Source organism: Gopherus flavomarginatus, chromosome 10, assembly GCF_025201925.1.
Source record: "Gopherus flavomarginatus isolate rGopFla2 chromosome 10, rGopFla2.mat.asm, whole genome shotgun sequence".
NCBI classification, from domain to species: Eukaryota; Metazoa; Chordata; order Testudines; family Testudinidae; genus Gopherus; species Gopherus flavomarginatus.
Genome location: NC_066626.1, coordinates 22,012,180 through 22,028,232, shown reverse-complemented (window position 1 = coordinate 22,028,232; position 16,053 = coordinate 22,012,180). Strand labels below are relative to the sequence as shown.

The 16,053-nt window shown below is 41.6% G+C and overlaps 1 protein-coding gene across 1 annotated transcript in view; it reads left to right on the top strand.

The window, feature by feature from the left end:
• FAM117B (family with sequence similarity 117 member B) overlaps nt 1–16,053 on the top strand; it is a 72,670-nt gene that overhangs the window by 4,892 nt on the left and 51,725 nt on the right. Inside the window, exons 2-3 of the mRNA XM_050969619.1 lie at nt 4,028–4,181; nt 8,266–8,351. The gene's annotated coding sequence lies outside the window, so the exon portion shown is untranslated. The remainder of the gene's footprint in view (nt 1–4,027; nt 4,182–8,265; nt 8,352–16,053) is intronic.

The window sequence follows — 16,053 nt, the reverse complement described above, 5'->3', positions numbered from 1 at the left end:
TATATAAAATATATAATATATTTTAGCCACGTGATTGGTTTCTTGATTCTCATGTTTAAGGTGAGATTTCAATAGATCTTGGCTCCAGAACTCTTGTTCTTAAATAGTAATGAACATAGTACCAATTCACCAATAAAGATTTTGTTGCCTTAATGGTGAATTAACTACAACAGGGTATACTTTTTCTGTATTTTTTCCCTGCTGCTTTCACTGAGGACAAGAAATGTCTTTCTCCAGCTCCCTCAGTCTAGATACTGATTAATTTGTTCACTTTATTCTCACTCTCTTGGCTCCTCCTCAGAGTGTCCTTTCTTGGATTTTTATGTTTGCCAGCTCTAGCTCCCTTTGGCCTGTCAGGAACCATGTATTATTATTCATAGTAACTTGTGTTATAGTGCGATCTAGGAACCCCCGCAAAGGAACACGTTTTTGTTGTGCTGGGCACTGTAAAAACAAGTAACAGGCAAGACTATCTCTGTTCCAGAAAGTGCATAAACAGTGGATGAAATAGAAAGAGAAGCCAATTGAAAGCTGGGCAAAAGTTTAACAAAGGATGGCCAAGTTCAGTAGAATAAGCAGGAGATGATTTTTCACTGTCCTAACCATTGACATAGGCTGCTTTTGGGAAGGCAGAGAGGTTTCTCTCAGAGCTCTTATTAGTGCCGTCTCTTCAGTTTTTTCCCCCCTCATTTTCTGTTCCACTATGCTTAGCAGCAGTCTGGTAGTGGGAGAGTTCTTTTCTGGAACAGCAGAGGAAGGCGCTGGATGTTGTTAATACAGGAGCTGTTTTCACAGCGCTTCTAAGCAATTGCAGTGGTGCAGCCAAACCCAGCAGTAAGATCAATGGGCTGCACTGTCAACAAACGACATTCTCATTTGGGGCCAAATTAATGATCTGGGAACAAGTTCTTGCTATTTAGTATTCTAGTAACTCATCTCTCCCTGTTGATACGGTGCCCCTCAAATTATATCTTCTTACTGATTTGGCTGTTAGTACTAGAAGCGGGGAGAAAATGTGTGCTGTTGGGGAACCTTGGCTTCCAAACTGTCACTATGAGATTAGAGTATTCTTTTGCCAAAAATGTCCCAGGCAGGGCCCAGTTCTGGGCATGTTACTTCTTTTTGCCTCCCATCCACATCTTTGGATTTCTCCAAACAGGGGCTCCTAGTTTAAAACTACCAAGTTTTTCAGAGTGTTCACTGATTGATCACCCCAGATTTAAATTATTTGAACAGCCTGTTTGACTCCAGGAAAGTCTCTCTCTATCATCCCCTTCTGGTCCCTTCCAGTCATGCGTTTTTAACACCTTTGTTTAGCTTTGCTCTTTCAAGCCCTGTTTGCAGGATACCTTGAGGATGTAGCTCATTAATCCTGGAAATAACTCTGCTTATTCAGGGATGTGCATGCATGTGCACTCTACCAACCTAAAAGAAGCTTACTGCATGTTCCAAGATGTTCACACCACTAATGCTTCCTGTGGTTCACAAGCCAAGAGACAAACTGCCAGTTGCAAGTAATGCTGTTTGGGCTGGTATTTGCTTCTTGGGTGTTGTGATGGGGAATTGTCTCCTTAGACCATGTTCTCTACTGTTCAGAACAGTGGTCAGCAATACCACCTAGTGGTTCAGATCCAGGGGGTTGGCAGTAGTACACAGTGTTTCAAGTCCAGGGAGTTGGTGGAATGGGAACCTGGGCCCTCCCACTCCTCTGGGTTCCATCCCAGGGCCCTGAGGCAAGCAATTGAGGTGTGTTGTCTGGGTATGGGTATCATCCAGCTTACTCCCTGGGATACTTCTACCATATCCTGGCCACTTCAGAGGCAAAGTGAAAGCTTGGCTTATGGTCTGCACAGTACCCTCTTAAAGAGATTGCCTTCCCCACTTAGGAGCAGCTACTCTGCTGTCTCTTCTGTGGTGGTTAGTAGTTCTGAGTTGAGATTGGCTCCATGGCAATGTGAAATTCCTGTTGGATGTCCGTAGAGCTGCCACTGCTGGTCTGCTCCATTGCACAAACTGCCATGATGGAGCTGTGCTGGGTCCTTTTAAGCTACACATCTGTTGAGAGCACACCCAGCATGTGTTTCTGGGTGGAGCCTCCTGTGACCAGAGCTGCCCTTTGTTCCCCAGTGTGGGATTTGTACACCCATCACAGGTGTTTATGAACCTAGAGGTTATTTCTGATAGCCAGCCGGAGAAAGGAAAGCATCCAGGTACACTACTATCTAGATGACCTTTTAATGAAGGCTTGCTTTTTACAAGGTTGTAGCTGTCCTTATGTGCAGTGCAATGCTGGTACTATATTTTCATGGTTTCATCGTGAATTGCCAGAAGAGTTCCCTGATTTCATGTCACAAATTTCTCTTTAGGAGAACTCTTGACCCAATCTCACTCTTGTTTCACTTCTTGAAGAAAAAGTTGTGGAAATAAGCTTCTTCAGACAGCTGAGAAGCCAGTTGTAAGTAAATAGGGATTATAGTAGCACAAGTAGACTTATGGTCTCTTTGCACCATACACCATCTTCACAACTTCATCCAATGGGAAGATTAAAAGTTGCTCCTGCAAGTGACACACCCAGGTTTGAGAGACCGATTTGGTCACTTTCCCTCTGCTTGCTCAGTAATATTCCTATAATTTAAATTATTACACTGCTTTTGAAGATTAATACATACACTTCTCTGGAAGTTGTTTTCTGCTACTTATCAGTAGTTAGATGGAGGGAGCAGTATGTACCCACTCAAAGGTATAAAATTACAAGTAAGGGAGCTTACTCTCCCTTGATTTTTTTGAGGCCTTATAACTTCCTTTTTTCTAGTTCTGTAAAAGCTTTGTTATCCAGCATGCTGTGGGAATGAGAGTGCTGGTTAATTAAAAATTCCAGTTAGCTGAGATATACTTACCAATGGATTGCCAATGTTCAAAGAATTAACATACAATAAAATGAATAAAGTATAAAATAGTATACAGGTACTCACCAATCCAGTAGTAATACTGCACTGAAGAGTGGTTGATTTCTTAAAGCACTTATGTGTATATGGGTAAAATTTTCTATACAGTAGATTCTTTTATGACACTACATATCACTGTGGACAGCGTATGGTGTACACCCAGATCACTAAAAAAAATTTAACGCTAAAACTATACTGATCATAATTTAATCTTTCTTTGATGATTCAGAAGGCACTTCAGGATCTTGCAGTGCCTCTGGTCGTCATTATCAACATCAATTATCACTGTAGATGTAGAAGGCGTAGGAGATTTGGCTGAATCTGTAATGACCCTATGACATACCCTGAAAGCTGCTTTTTTTTAAATAAATCCCTGATATCAGCTTTCTTGCTTGTCTTCTGCCTCTTTTGCATAGAAGTAGAGTGCAGAGTGTGCCGTTTCATAACCTCTTGGGCAGTATAGTAGTCCTGGTTACTAGATTGAAGATTTGTATTAGGAAACATCAGAAATACCAGTCAATTTCCAGTTGATTAAGTGCCAGATATCACACCTTTTACTATAGTTAAACTGTTTCAGTTACATTTGAGTAGAATGAAGAGGTTTATTGTGTCAGTTATAATTGATTGGGAACTTATGTCTTTTGTTCCATTATAATTTTTTTTATCTACTTGTACTGGCCATGTGGCTTAAATGTTGGCTTGCTAAACCTACTACTGAAGACTTGATGCCAGTGTGTACTTAGTCTCTTGTGTGTGTTGCACAAAATAAGTTTTTATTAAGCTGTAATGTCCTAAAACATGAAAATTTAAAAAAAAAAGTGTTTTTAATAAGGTTCAGGAAATAAGCACTTAATCTTAGCTTAAAAGTCTGAAACTAAAGTTTCAGTAGCACTTTTTGTTGTAACATGCAAGTATAGGGTGACCATATTTCCCTATGCTGAATGGTAAAATTAAATGAATTCAACAACAATCAATCAGAACTATGCAGTACAAACGTTCAAATTAACATCAAGTTGACTAAGACCCTGTTAAAAAGAGATACTAAGTAGTTGCATTATTTTAATTTACCTTCTTGTCTTTAGGGCTCACATGGAGAGAGGTGACACATAGACACTCCTGTACACCTCTCTCTCAAAAGAGGGGGATGACAGACCGACCCGACCCTCACTGACTGGCACTCTCTGCCGTCCATGCCTGACTGGGCCTCTAGGATGGACCTGCCTCTCCTGATACCTGGTACCTTGTGTTCCTGAGGCAACATATTGGTGTGGAGTGCCATGCAGGGTCACATGCCTCTCCTCCCCAGATTTCTGTCAGAGTTCACGCCAGAAAGTGTTCAGCAGCAGCCTTTTGGCACTGTGTGGGAGGGAAGGGACAGGAGCTGCTTCCAGTGGCAAGGGAGAGGGAAAGGAATGACCTGCCCAGTGTCTTTGCAGCACCACCCATCTGCCCCCTCCCCTCCCCTGTGGCTGGAAGCAGCTCGTCCCTTCCTGCCCGCACAGTGTTAAAAGGCAGCTAAGACCTCCAGTCTGCTGCTGGTCATCAGCATAACCCAGCTGCTGCCTGTCCCCTGGTTAAAGCGTGGGCAGCAAGGGGTTAAGCTGTAAGGATGTATTGTGCAACAGGGCCCAGGGAACCTGACTGTAGGGGCTTCAGTGAACCCAGACAGAGAAGTGGCTCAGCACAGAAGGGTGCCTAGAGGACAGGATGGAGCAGCCCCACACTTCCTGGGGCAGGACTCGGGGTTGGGGGGCAAAAGAGCTAAGCCCCTGCCTGGGGTGCTGCTGTTCAGCCTGCAGGGTTGGGGTGGAAACAGGCTGGAAATCGCTTCCCATCCCTTCCCCGCCACCCTAAAGCTTAGCTGAGGGGCAGAGAGGCTTCCCCAGTGCTGTGCGGGGCTTTGGCACATGCAGGGCTTGGCTCCTCCTAGCCAGTGCTCTGGGCTGGAGTGTCTTGGGCTTTCCCAGGGTGCCAGCCCAGCCAGAGATGGGGGGCAAAGGAAGGAGCCTGTTGGCCAGGCTGTTAGTGAACTGTGCGCTCTGACCAGGGTCTGGTTCTCTGCACAGCACTGGGAGCAGAATGCCCCCTGGTGAGGGTGGGGAATATGGAGGTGCAGTGGGGCTGGGTGGAGGAGGGGGAAAAGCATGGAGAGGACAGTGAGAGGGGGAGCTCGTGGGCAGCAGAGGTGACATTTAACCGGCTGCTGCCTGCCCGCAAACACCAGCCACTGCAGCTGACAGCGCGCAGCCAGTGCCATCCGGAAATGGGATGAGAGGTGGGGCCCGAGAGCTGATACGCAGCAAGGACTGTGCTGATGGACCAGCAGGGGGAGCGGCCGGCCCCTGGGTGCTGTGTCTTTGACCCCCCCAACCCAAGCCTTGCACACCCACCCCCATTTTCTGCCATTGGACCCCCCCCACACTCGCCACTGGTGGGCAGGCGTCTGGTAAGCAGGATCCGGCCAGCAGCAGGAACTCCCAATACTGATGGGTAGGAGACAGAAAATAGGAGACAATTTGCCCATTTTTAAGAAAAAGTCGGGACGCTTGTGTCATAAACAGATAGCTAAGGGTTAATGTCTCTTTCACCTGGAAAGAAGTAACCTGAAACACCTGACCAGAGGACCAATCAGGGAACAAGACTTTTTCAAATCTGGGTGGAGGGAAGTTTGTGTCTGAGTCCTTTGTCTTGTATCTGTCCCTCTCGGCTATGGGAAGGATTTTTCTATTTCCTGCTTTCTAATCTTCTGTTTCCCAGTTGTAAGTAGAAAAAGATAGGTTTGTTTTTTTTTGTAGTTACATGTGTGTAGTTGCTGGAGTGCTTTGAATTGTATTCTTTTTGAATAAGGCTGTTTATTCATATTTCTTTTAAGCAATTGACCCTGTATTTGTCACCTTAATACAGAGAGACCATTTTTATGTATTTTTTCTTTCTTTTTATATAAAGCTTTCTTTTTAATACCTGTTGGAGTTTTTCTTTAGTGGGGAACTCCAGGGAATTGAGTCTGTACTCACCAGGGAATTGGTGGGAGGAAGAAGTCAGGGGGAAATCTGTGTGTGTTAGATTTACTAGCCTGACTTTGCATACCCTCTGGGTGAAGAGGGAAGTACTTCTGTTTCCAGGACTGGAAATAGAGAGGGTGGAATCCCTCTGTTTAGATTCACGAAGCTTGCTTCTGTGTCTCTCTCCAGGAACACCTGGAGGGGGGAAGGGAAAAGGTTTATTTCCCTTTGTTGTGAGACTCAAGGGGTTTGGGTCTTGGGGTCCCCAGGGAAGGTTTTTGGGGGGACCAGAGTGCCCCAAAACACTCTAATTTTTTGGGTGGTGGCAGCTCGAAGCTGGTAACTAAGCTTGGAGGTTTTCGTGCTAACTCCCATATTTTGGACGCTAAGGTCCAAATCTGGGACTAGGTTATGACAGCTTGCAGGGCTTAAAAATGGGATGGCTGGTCATCCTATGCAAGTAACTTAGATTCCAAGAACGAATTAAGATATTTATAATGGAACATTAAGTTATGCCTGTTTAAAAAGTGAGTTTTCCAATTCTTGCAGTTGTGTCAGCAGCTAGAAACTGTGATACCTGTCTTTGTGATGCATTGGCTGGCAGATGTCCTAGTTTAGGGGACCCCATTATTGGGGGGGCTGGAGGGGAGGAAATGGAAGAAAATACTTCAGTGTAAAGTAAATGTACTGAGTTTCATTTTTATGAAAGACGAATGTTGCCCTTGTAAATTCTGACTGAATTGTATACACACATAATTTTCCAGTAGTCTTTATAATAAAAAATGACCAATTTAGAGTAGAAAGAGAAACTGAATGTGCTTGAAAAATATTAATGAGAATCACAAATTAGTACTTTCAAGATAAAAGTTGTCAGGATCCTAACTACAAGGCAATGTATTTCTGCTTAGAGAAGTTACATTCTTTAAAAAAAATCAGGATCTTTAAAATGTGTGGTCTGAATTTTCCTGACGCTTTTTGAAGGCAGAAGCAGTAACTTTTTTTGTGTCAAAATACAAGCATTTTATTACTAATTAATAATTCTCCCCTTCAAATACAGTAGAACCTCAGAGTTACGAGTACCTCAGGTATGGATATTGTTCGTAACTCTGAACAAAACATGATGGTTCTTTAAAAAATTTACTACTGAACGTTGACTTAATGCAGCTTTGAAACTTTACTATGCAGAAGAAAATGCTGCTTTAATCATCTTAATTTAAATGAAACAAGCATAGAAACAGTTTCCTGACATTAGCTTCCTTACCTTTTAAATTCCCCCCCCTTTTTTTTTAGTAGTTTAACAAGGTACTGTACTGTATTTGCTTCCCTTCCCCTCCCCCGACTGCCATCTGATTGCACACTTCCGCTTCAAACATGGTGTGTGAGGACTGGTCATTTTGTAACTTTGGTGTTTGTAACTCTGAGGTTCTACTGTAGTTAAACTATTGCATATTTCAATAGTTCCTCGGTGCTTTCTGCAAACTTGGTCCCATGTGTGAGTATGTTTGAGGCTCTGTACACAGTGGCGCTGTAGGACTGAATTCTGTGGCAGCAACCCCAGATTTCACAGCAGTGCTAATTTATTCTGTTGCCGTGAAATATCCTCATTCCCATCCCAGTTTTCCCACACAGATACCTACAGCTATGGTTTATGGTTGAAAATATGCATTGATAGATGTAAAACTTGTTTTCTACCGCCATTTATTTTTGTGGATTTTTAAGGCTGGAAGGGACCTTTGCGATCATCTGATCTGACTTCCTGTATAATGTAGACCATAGAATTTCCCCAAATTCCTATTTGAACTAGAGCATATATTTTTAGAAAAACATCTCATCTTGATTTAAAAGTTAACTAGTGATAGAGAATCTGATTCACTCTTTGGGAAGTATTTATTATGGTTAATTATTGTCACTATAAAAAAAATAGCACCATAGTTTGAATCTGAGTTTGTGTAGCTTCAACTTCCAGCCATTGGAATTTGTTATATCTTTGTCTTCTAGATTAAAGAGCCCTCTACTGTTTAACTTTTGTTCCATATAGGTGTTTATTGACTAAATTCACCACGTTATCTTCTCTTTGTTAAGCTAAATAGATTGAGGCCCATGGTAAGGCATGTTTTCCAATCCTTCTATCATTCTTGTGGCTCTTTTCTGAACCCTCTCCAATTTATCAACATCCTCCTTGAATTGTAGTCTTCAGATCTAGACACAGTAGTCCAGTAGACATTGCCGAATACAGAGGTAATATAATATATCTCTAGACTGACTCAATATTCCCATCTATATGTTTGGGAATCATGTTAGTTCTTTTTTTGCCACAGCATCGCACAGAGAGCTTGTGTTCAGCTGACTTTCTACGTAAGTCCTTTTCAGAGTAACTGCTGTTCAGGATAGAGTACCCCATCATGTAAGTAAGGCCTACATTCTTTGTTCTTAGATGTATAATTTTATGTATATTGTTTGCTTGTACCCAGCCTAGCAAGTGATCCAGATTGTTCTGTATCAGTAACCTGCCCTCTTTATTTACCATTCACCCAGTCTTGGTGTTATCTGCAAATTTTATCAGTAACGATTTTGTTTTCCTCCAGGTTATTGATGATGTTAAATAGCTTAGGGCCAAGAAACAGTCCTTGCAGGATGCCAATAGAAACACACCACCTCAGTGATTCTCTGTTTACAATTAAATTTTGAGACCGATCAGTTGTTAGCCAGTTTTTAATCCATTTAATGTGTGCCATGTTGATGTTTGTATCATTCTAGTTTTCTTGATCAAAATATCATGCAATATATAGTCAAATACATTACAAAAACTTGTATTACATCAATGCTATTATCTTTATAAACCAATCTTGTAATTGCATCAAAAAATCAAATGTGTTTGACAGGCTCTATTTTCAATAAAACCGCATTGTTTGGCATTCACTGTTCTTGTCCTCCTTTAATTCTTTGTTAATAAAGTCCCATATCAGTCATTCCATTTTTTTGCCTCTGGTCAATGTCAGGCTGACAGGCCTATAATTACTTGGGTCATCCTGTTTATTCCTTTAAATACTGGCACAACATTAACTTATTCTGGTCCTCTGGAACTTCCCCAGTGTTCCAAGACCTATTGAAAATCAGTAGTGATAGTAGTACAGATTGCTCCTCAGTCGGCTCTTTTAAAACTCTCAGATGCAAGTTATTGAGACCCACTGATTTATTTTTTTTAAAAGTCTAACTTTCATAGCTGCTCTTTTAACATCCTCCTGATTTATTACTGGGTGGAAAGTATTTCATTACGATAAGAATATATCTGGCATTTTCCCCAAATACAGAAGAGAAATATTTGTTAAGCACTTTTGCCTTTTCTGCATTGTTATTGGTCAATTTTTCAAGATGGAAATGGTAGATTTGTCAGTACCATTGTTAGGATTCCTTTTGTTCACTATATACTGAAAAACAAAAACTGTGTAGTGCCCTTAATACCATATAGTTTTCTTTGTGTCCTTTTGCTTCCCTTATTAATTTTCTACAATTCTTAGTTTCTAATTTATATTCACTACTATCAACTTCCCTGTTGTTCCATTTTTTTAGATAGCTGTTCCCACCTTCCCTCTAAGTTAGGTGGTTGTTTTAACAAATATTGTCTCTTAGGTGTGGGGTTGTGGACTTTTGGGCATCTAGTAAAACATTCTTAAACAATTCCCAGTTATTCGTGTTTTTCTGTTGGAATTATCTGTCCACTGATTTGGCTCAGAATCTTCACCTTTGTGAAATTCGTTCTTTCTAAAGCACCAGTCATGTTACTCATTTGGGCTTTATTTTGTTTGCACAAAAGAAATGTAAGCAAGTAAGGCAACACTAATTATTTAGCTTTGTGATTGGTTCCTCTTTATCTGCCAAGACAAGGTCTAGTATAGAATTCCCCTGTGTTGGATACAACACTCTTTGAGTTAAGAATCTGCCACCCATATAATTTTTAGAAAATTATAACACGAGGATGTTATGGTTCTGAGACCTCCAGCCTAAGTCACTCCACTGAAGTGCTCTGTGATAACACAGCTTTTTTTCCGTACACATTATAGATAAGTGCTTAAGGAGCTGTTCACTTTGTCTTCAAGGATGGGTGTTGTTTATGCTCTCTAGGCTACTGAGCTATGTCTAGAGGTATGTGTACACTGCAATAAAAGACCTGCAGCCCCAAGTCGCAGAGCCTAGGTCAGCTGACTTGGGCTGTGGGGCTAAAAATAGCAGTGTAGATGTTTTGGGCTCAGGCTAGAGCCTTGACTCTCAGACCCTGTGAGGGTAGGGGTGGGTCTCAAGAACCTGCATTCTAGCCTAAGCCCAAATGTCTACACTACAATTTTATAGCCCTGTGAGCCTGATTCAGCTGACCTGGGCCAGTATTGTCAGTGATGTGGGTCGTCTTTTTCAGTGTAAACATATCCTAAATTACTTAGCTTGGAACCACCTCCTGCCTGTGTACCCAGGGACCTTGGGAGCCTGTATCTGACTTCAGACGAGTCTCCCTGATCTCCATGCATTCTAGCTTGGTAATCTATATTTTTGTCTCCACTACTTTTTTGCTCTAAGCAGGATTCAATGTTTTGCTCTCCAAGTGCTGCTGCTTGGAATAGCTAGGATTTTTCATTGTAATTAAATTAACTTCCCTTTGTGGGGAAAGTTGCAGGACAAGAGGCAACTGGAAGCAAACCCAGCATGATAGAGACTGGAAAAAAAAGTTGAGAGTAGCTGGCTTCTGCGTAATACTGGATTCCTTGCCATCTTGAAAAATGCCAAATTATGTAGCCACAGAATTAGTCCTTAGCGCATTGACAGATTGAATAGGACAAGTAACACTGTGGGTATGCATGCACTATGTGCCCCTGGAGCCAGAGAGTTTTGAAAGCAGTGTCTGTTGGTCCGCATTTGCACACTAGCTCCCCTTGTATCTCCGACCAAGAAGATAAAAGGCAGGGCAGACTGACCACTTCTCCAGTTCCCTATCGCAGCCACACGGTTTGTGTTGGAACCTCCAGTGTCCAAAGCTTCCGCTTTATTCCTTTTTCTGTGAACATATATGTAGACATCTGTAAATAGCATTTAGAGTTTTATCAATAGTTTTTAGAGTTAGCTGTCCACACCTGACCCCATCCCCAAGCATCTGTTGGGGGTCGTGTACCACTTTTTTTTCAACAACTGAAGTGCAATAACAACGGACATATGGATATTGAACATCATCCATTCCGGCTATACAATAGCATACTTCCCTACACCCTTCAAAACTTCCTTTCTCAGCCCTTTCAGGCGCCACTCTCACAAGAAGATTCTCAAACGAGTAGTAGAGTCCCTCTTACAGTGGGGCCCAGTAGGGCGAGTTCCTCTTCAGTGGAAGGGGAGGGGTTTTTACTCAACTTAATTTCCAATACCAGAAAAAATGGCCAATTGGAGACCAATTTTTGGTTTTGCCATCTCAACTGTTTTGTTTACAAAGTCAAGTTTCACATGGTCACATTGACATCTGTAATCCATCCTAGAGAAAGACATGGTTTACAGCTCTTGACGTGAAGGATGCCTACTTTCACATGGATGTTCATCCCACTCACAGATTCTTTCTCAGATTCATGCTGGACTCTGATCCCTTTCAATACAAAGGGCTCCCTGTTGGCATTGCTACTGCCCGTAGGGTCTTTACCAAGGTGTTCTCTGTAGTAGCAGCCTATATCAGATGCTGTGGTTTCACGGTCTCCCCCTAACTTGATGATTGGCTCCTTGTTGCCAAGTCATACCAAGAAGTTTATGCATCAATTTTGAAAATGCTGCAACTTCTCTTTGGGGGTCAGCGTAAGCACCAAAAAGTTCATCCTCACTCCTATGCAGACTAGTTTAAATTCAGTCACAGAAAGGGCTTACCTGCAAAGGGAGAGGTTTCATACTATGAGTGATCTTATAGACCAGATCATAAGCAGTCCCTGAGTACCTGTCAAGAGTTCTCACTCTCCTAGGTCATATGGCTTCGTGCATTTATGTCACACAGTATGCCTGGCTCCATCTTCAGTGCTTACAAGTGTGGCTTCAAACTGTGTACTCACCAAACCAACAGTCCATGAACACCATAGTGACTGTTCCCGCCAAAGTGATGTGATATCCCTGCCGGGTATGTGTGAGCGTTCTCTTCTATGCCTCCTCACTGGACAGCATGGCCATTAGAGATGCTTCATGGCAAATCAGGGCAGAAAAGACCCAGGCCGTAGACATTTATCTTGGATGTTCTACCGTGCTGCCTCCCACAAGGGAATTCTCTCTCTTCAGGGAAGAAGCCCAGCACTCCAAATCAGACATAGATAGTTAAAATATATTGAGGGGGGGCAAAAGCAGAGGATAGGCTTTCAGTCAAGAGCATACTGAGTATTGTAAACTATTCTTATGACAACCACAGATGCCCAAGGCAACATATGACTATTTCTTTCCTCTGTGGGAAAGTGTAAAATGGGATAGGTTTTTCCTGGCACACCTAAGACTTCTAAAGAATTGGGTTGTAATTTCTTCTTGCTGCTGTGGGTCACCATGTCCTAATGTGCAGATTATTGTTCCCAGCTTCTTCTGCAGGTTGCCAGGCCCTCGCCACCCCTTCCACCTCTTTCCCCTTGCAGATTGCTATTGAATGAGGAGAGGGATAGCAGCCCAGATGTAGAAGAATAGGCAGGCTATTAGAGGCCTTTTGGTCCCCAATTTTTGTCATCCCTTCCTTCCCCAAGTCACTGTTTTGTAAGACTCAAAGGTTCCTCAGTGTACACCAGTCAAAATTTATTCTGGCATCACTAACAAAGATAAATATGCCTATTTCCTTGGTGGTCAGGGACTTGTCACTTCTAACTGGGAGGTTTTGTTGTGTTTTTTAAAACCTTAGAGAATGGCCCTTTCGCTATACAGGCTGTTCAAAGGTAGCGAAGCCTGGATAGGCATCATCTAAGTCCTCTCCTTCGGATGTGACCACTCTCAGAGCCAACAGAAAGAAACCAAAGTGAACTTGTCATCTGAATATAAGCGTTCCCTGCATGCTTTCACAAGCAATACTAATGTGGGTAGGGAGCATTGCAACGTATGGTTCCTCTCAGACTTAGACTTTTTTTAAAGTGCTCTTTTTTTGAGGAAGAGGGGGAGTCAAGGCATGCACACAGTCATCCTAGCTCTCCCATGATTGGGAGCAATGGAACTTATCCCGTTCTTACAGAGGAAACAAGGTATTTACTCTTTATTGTTTCTAGTCCAATTAAAGTTGGCTACAGAGCAGTTGTAGAACAGCTTGTATCTCAACAGATCTATGAAGGGAAAAAAAAACTCAAGACAGCTTTTCAAATGTATACTAGCTGCCATCAGCATACAGGGCTTCATGATACAGAAGTATATTTGAAAGATACTTATCTCCATCTCCCAATTGGACAGTTTCACAGATGGCTTCCTATACTTTGCTCTTAGAGCACAATTGTACCAGTACAGGTACTTGCCCTGAGGTTTAGCAACAGCACTGCAAGCATGTATGAAAGTGTTAATAGTAGCTCTAAGATAGAAGGGGGGGGGGCATGGCTATCCCATGTTGGGCAACCTCTTTAGCCAAGTCTTATACAGTGTCAGGGTCATAGATTGCACCTTTGAGTTAAGGAGCTGCAGAGCCACAGTTTTTTGTGAAAAATGGGCAATGTCAGTTAACACCATCTCAGTGGATTCCCCATCTTTGAGTGGAGGTGGATACCATCCTCCCCAATCCAGTATCTAATAGCAGGTACAATTACAGTGCTCAGCTCCTGTGAATCTTTCCAAGACATCTTGTGGAGTGGAGAACAGAGTCTCTTAATTTCAGGATATACATTGTCAAACTCCCAAGTTTTGAAGACCCCCCAGTGGTAAGTCATGATGACACAGTGGGGTCTCCTGTCATTGCCAGTTTTTTTAAAAAAAAAAATTGAGTTAGTGCCTTCAAGTTGTTACAACACAACTGGGTTTCACTGCCGCTCATCTAGTATCTTTAGTGTATTTTGGTGCTGTGCTAACACGTACCTTGTATAATCCACAAACCAATGATTTGTGTTGATATATCCAGTTAGGGATGATGTCAGATATTTCCTTAACTCTCCAACACAAATAGAGAAGCAGAGGTACTTAATATTGCCTATACACTGTTTAAATAAATCCTTTCCACAGACAGTTCACTCCCATGAGATCAATTTGGTCTCAGGAATTCCTTTCTCTCTCCTACTGGGGCACTTACATTCAGCCTTGTAATGACCACTGATACACATACACCGCTACCCCAATGTAACACTGTCCTCAAGAGCCAAAAAATCTTACTGTGTTATAGGTGAAACCGCGTTATAGCGAACTTGCTTTGATCAGCTGGAGGGTGCAGCCACCCCCCCCCCCCGAGCGCTGCTTTACCGTGTTATATCAGGTTGCGTTATATCGGGGTAGAGGTGTATTTAAAGTTTTTAAAGTGTAAGCTGAAGCAGAAAAGATAATCCAGGTAAGTAAGTTAGTCACAGTCACTGGGTAAGTTTTTATATGTTTAGATAGAACAGACATAACAATAGGGAAATCAGCTTGGTGTAAAACTGAACAGGTACTCAGTTCACTGCTACTTTCAGTGGTTTTTAGCTTTTGAAGTGGATGCAGTTCCTCTCAACAACCTTGAAATAGATCTGAGCTGGAATCTTGATAAAATGTTTGAGTCCTTGCTTAACAGGCTACGTAGCCTGAGCCAGAAACTCAACTGTACCCATCCCCTTCCCCCTCCCCCCCCCCCAAAAAAGTCAGAAAACTCAATGAAGCTAATTTAATTTTTGTCTATAACTTCATTATCAGGTTCCATGCCACAAAGAGTTCAGGGTAATGCATGTTTGTTTTTAAAAACTTCTTTAAAATTGTATTAAAACAAAATCTGGTTTCTTTGGGATTTGTAAAACTTGCATTTGTAAAGTGTACATTTTGGGCGTGCTCCTACCAGAGGACAGAATTTTGGACTATTAGAAACAAAAGAACCAAATGGTCCTCACCTAAATGTTTCTTCTACACTACACAATTGGTGAAAGATATTGACATCCAAAATAAAGGACCATATATGTATTTTTTTTCTCATGATGTCCATTACATTCAAAAGAACCAGAATCAAAGATTTTCCTTTTGTACCTTTATTTTTTTCATTGAAACAACTTTGGTTTGGCGTGTACTAAGATCATCAATCTTCAAACTGTTTTTTTATGTTTACAATAATAATTATATTTTTCTTTAAATGTTCCCTCTATTTCCCCATCCACTGTTGTGAATTTGAAGTTTCAGGTTTGCTTTAACTTCATTGTGTGATGTCCCTATAGGGAGGAAACCTTCTCTCTTGTGTTTTTTCTCCCCTCCTCTTTCCCCTTCCCCCCAGGAGATAGCTTGAATTAGACTCCCTATGGGAGTCATTGTTCATTCGTTATGAAAGAATTCATGAAATACCCATCATGTGCAGTGATGGGTCTAAATTCTAGAACTTTTAAAGTACTTTCACTTAAAAATGAGTTTAGGGATCTAAAGTTTGTTACTCTAGCTTTGTTCTGTTAAGTTACAGTTATGTTAGGCTCCTTGCCTACCTCAAAATATGTATGTACACGTAATGAAAGAGAGTACTTGCTTTTCCTATAGGCCTACACAACATCCTGTGTGCTCATATATATATATATATATATATATATATATTTTTTTTTTTTGCTTATCTTATTTGAAAGTTAGTTGCAGGAACACTTTGTTGGAAAATAGATTTAGTTGTGGGAGGTGGAAGGGTTGATAATTAGGAAATTAAAACAGATCTAATACTCTTCTGTTAGTTGGAACAGCTCTATTGTTTTTCATCAGCACAGCTGTTGTATTTGTTGTCTTGATGGAAGTGGATCTCTTGTTATGTAGGTCACATCAAGGGAAACTAGCAGATGAGCACTTGGTGCAAGTAATATAGCTTGAGAAACTGTAGAGGAAAATACTACAATGAGAACACCATGAATAGTTGACTGAAATGGAAATTTGCATTTTGAAACAAGCAGAGGGGTTAAATGGTAGACTTGCCTGATTGTAGTAAGGCAGGATTTAATAATTTGGTG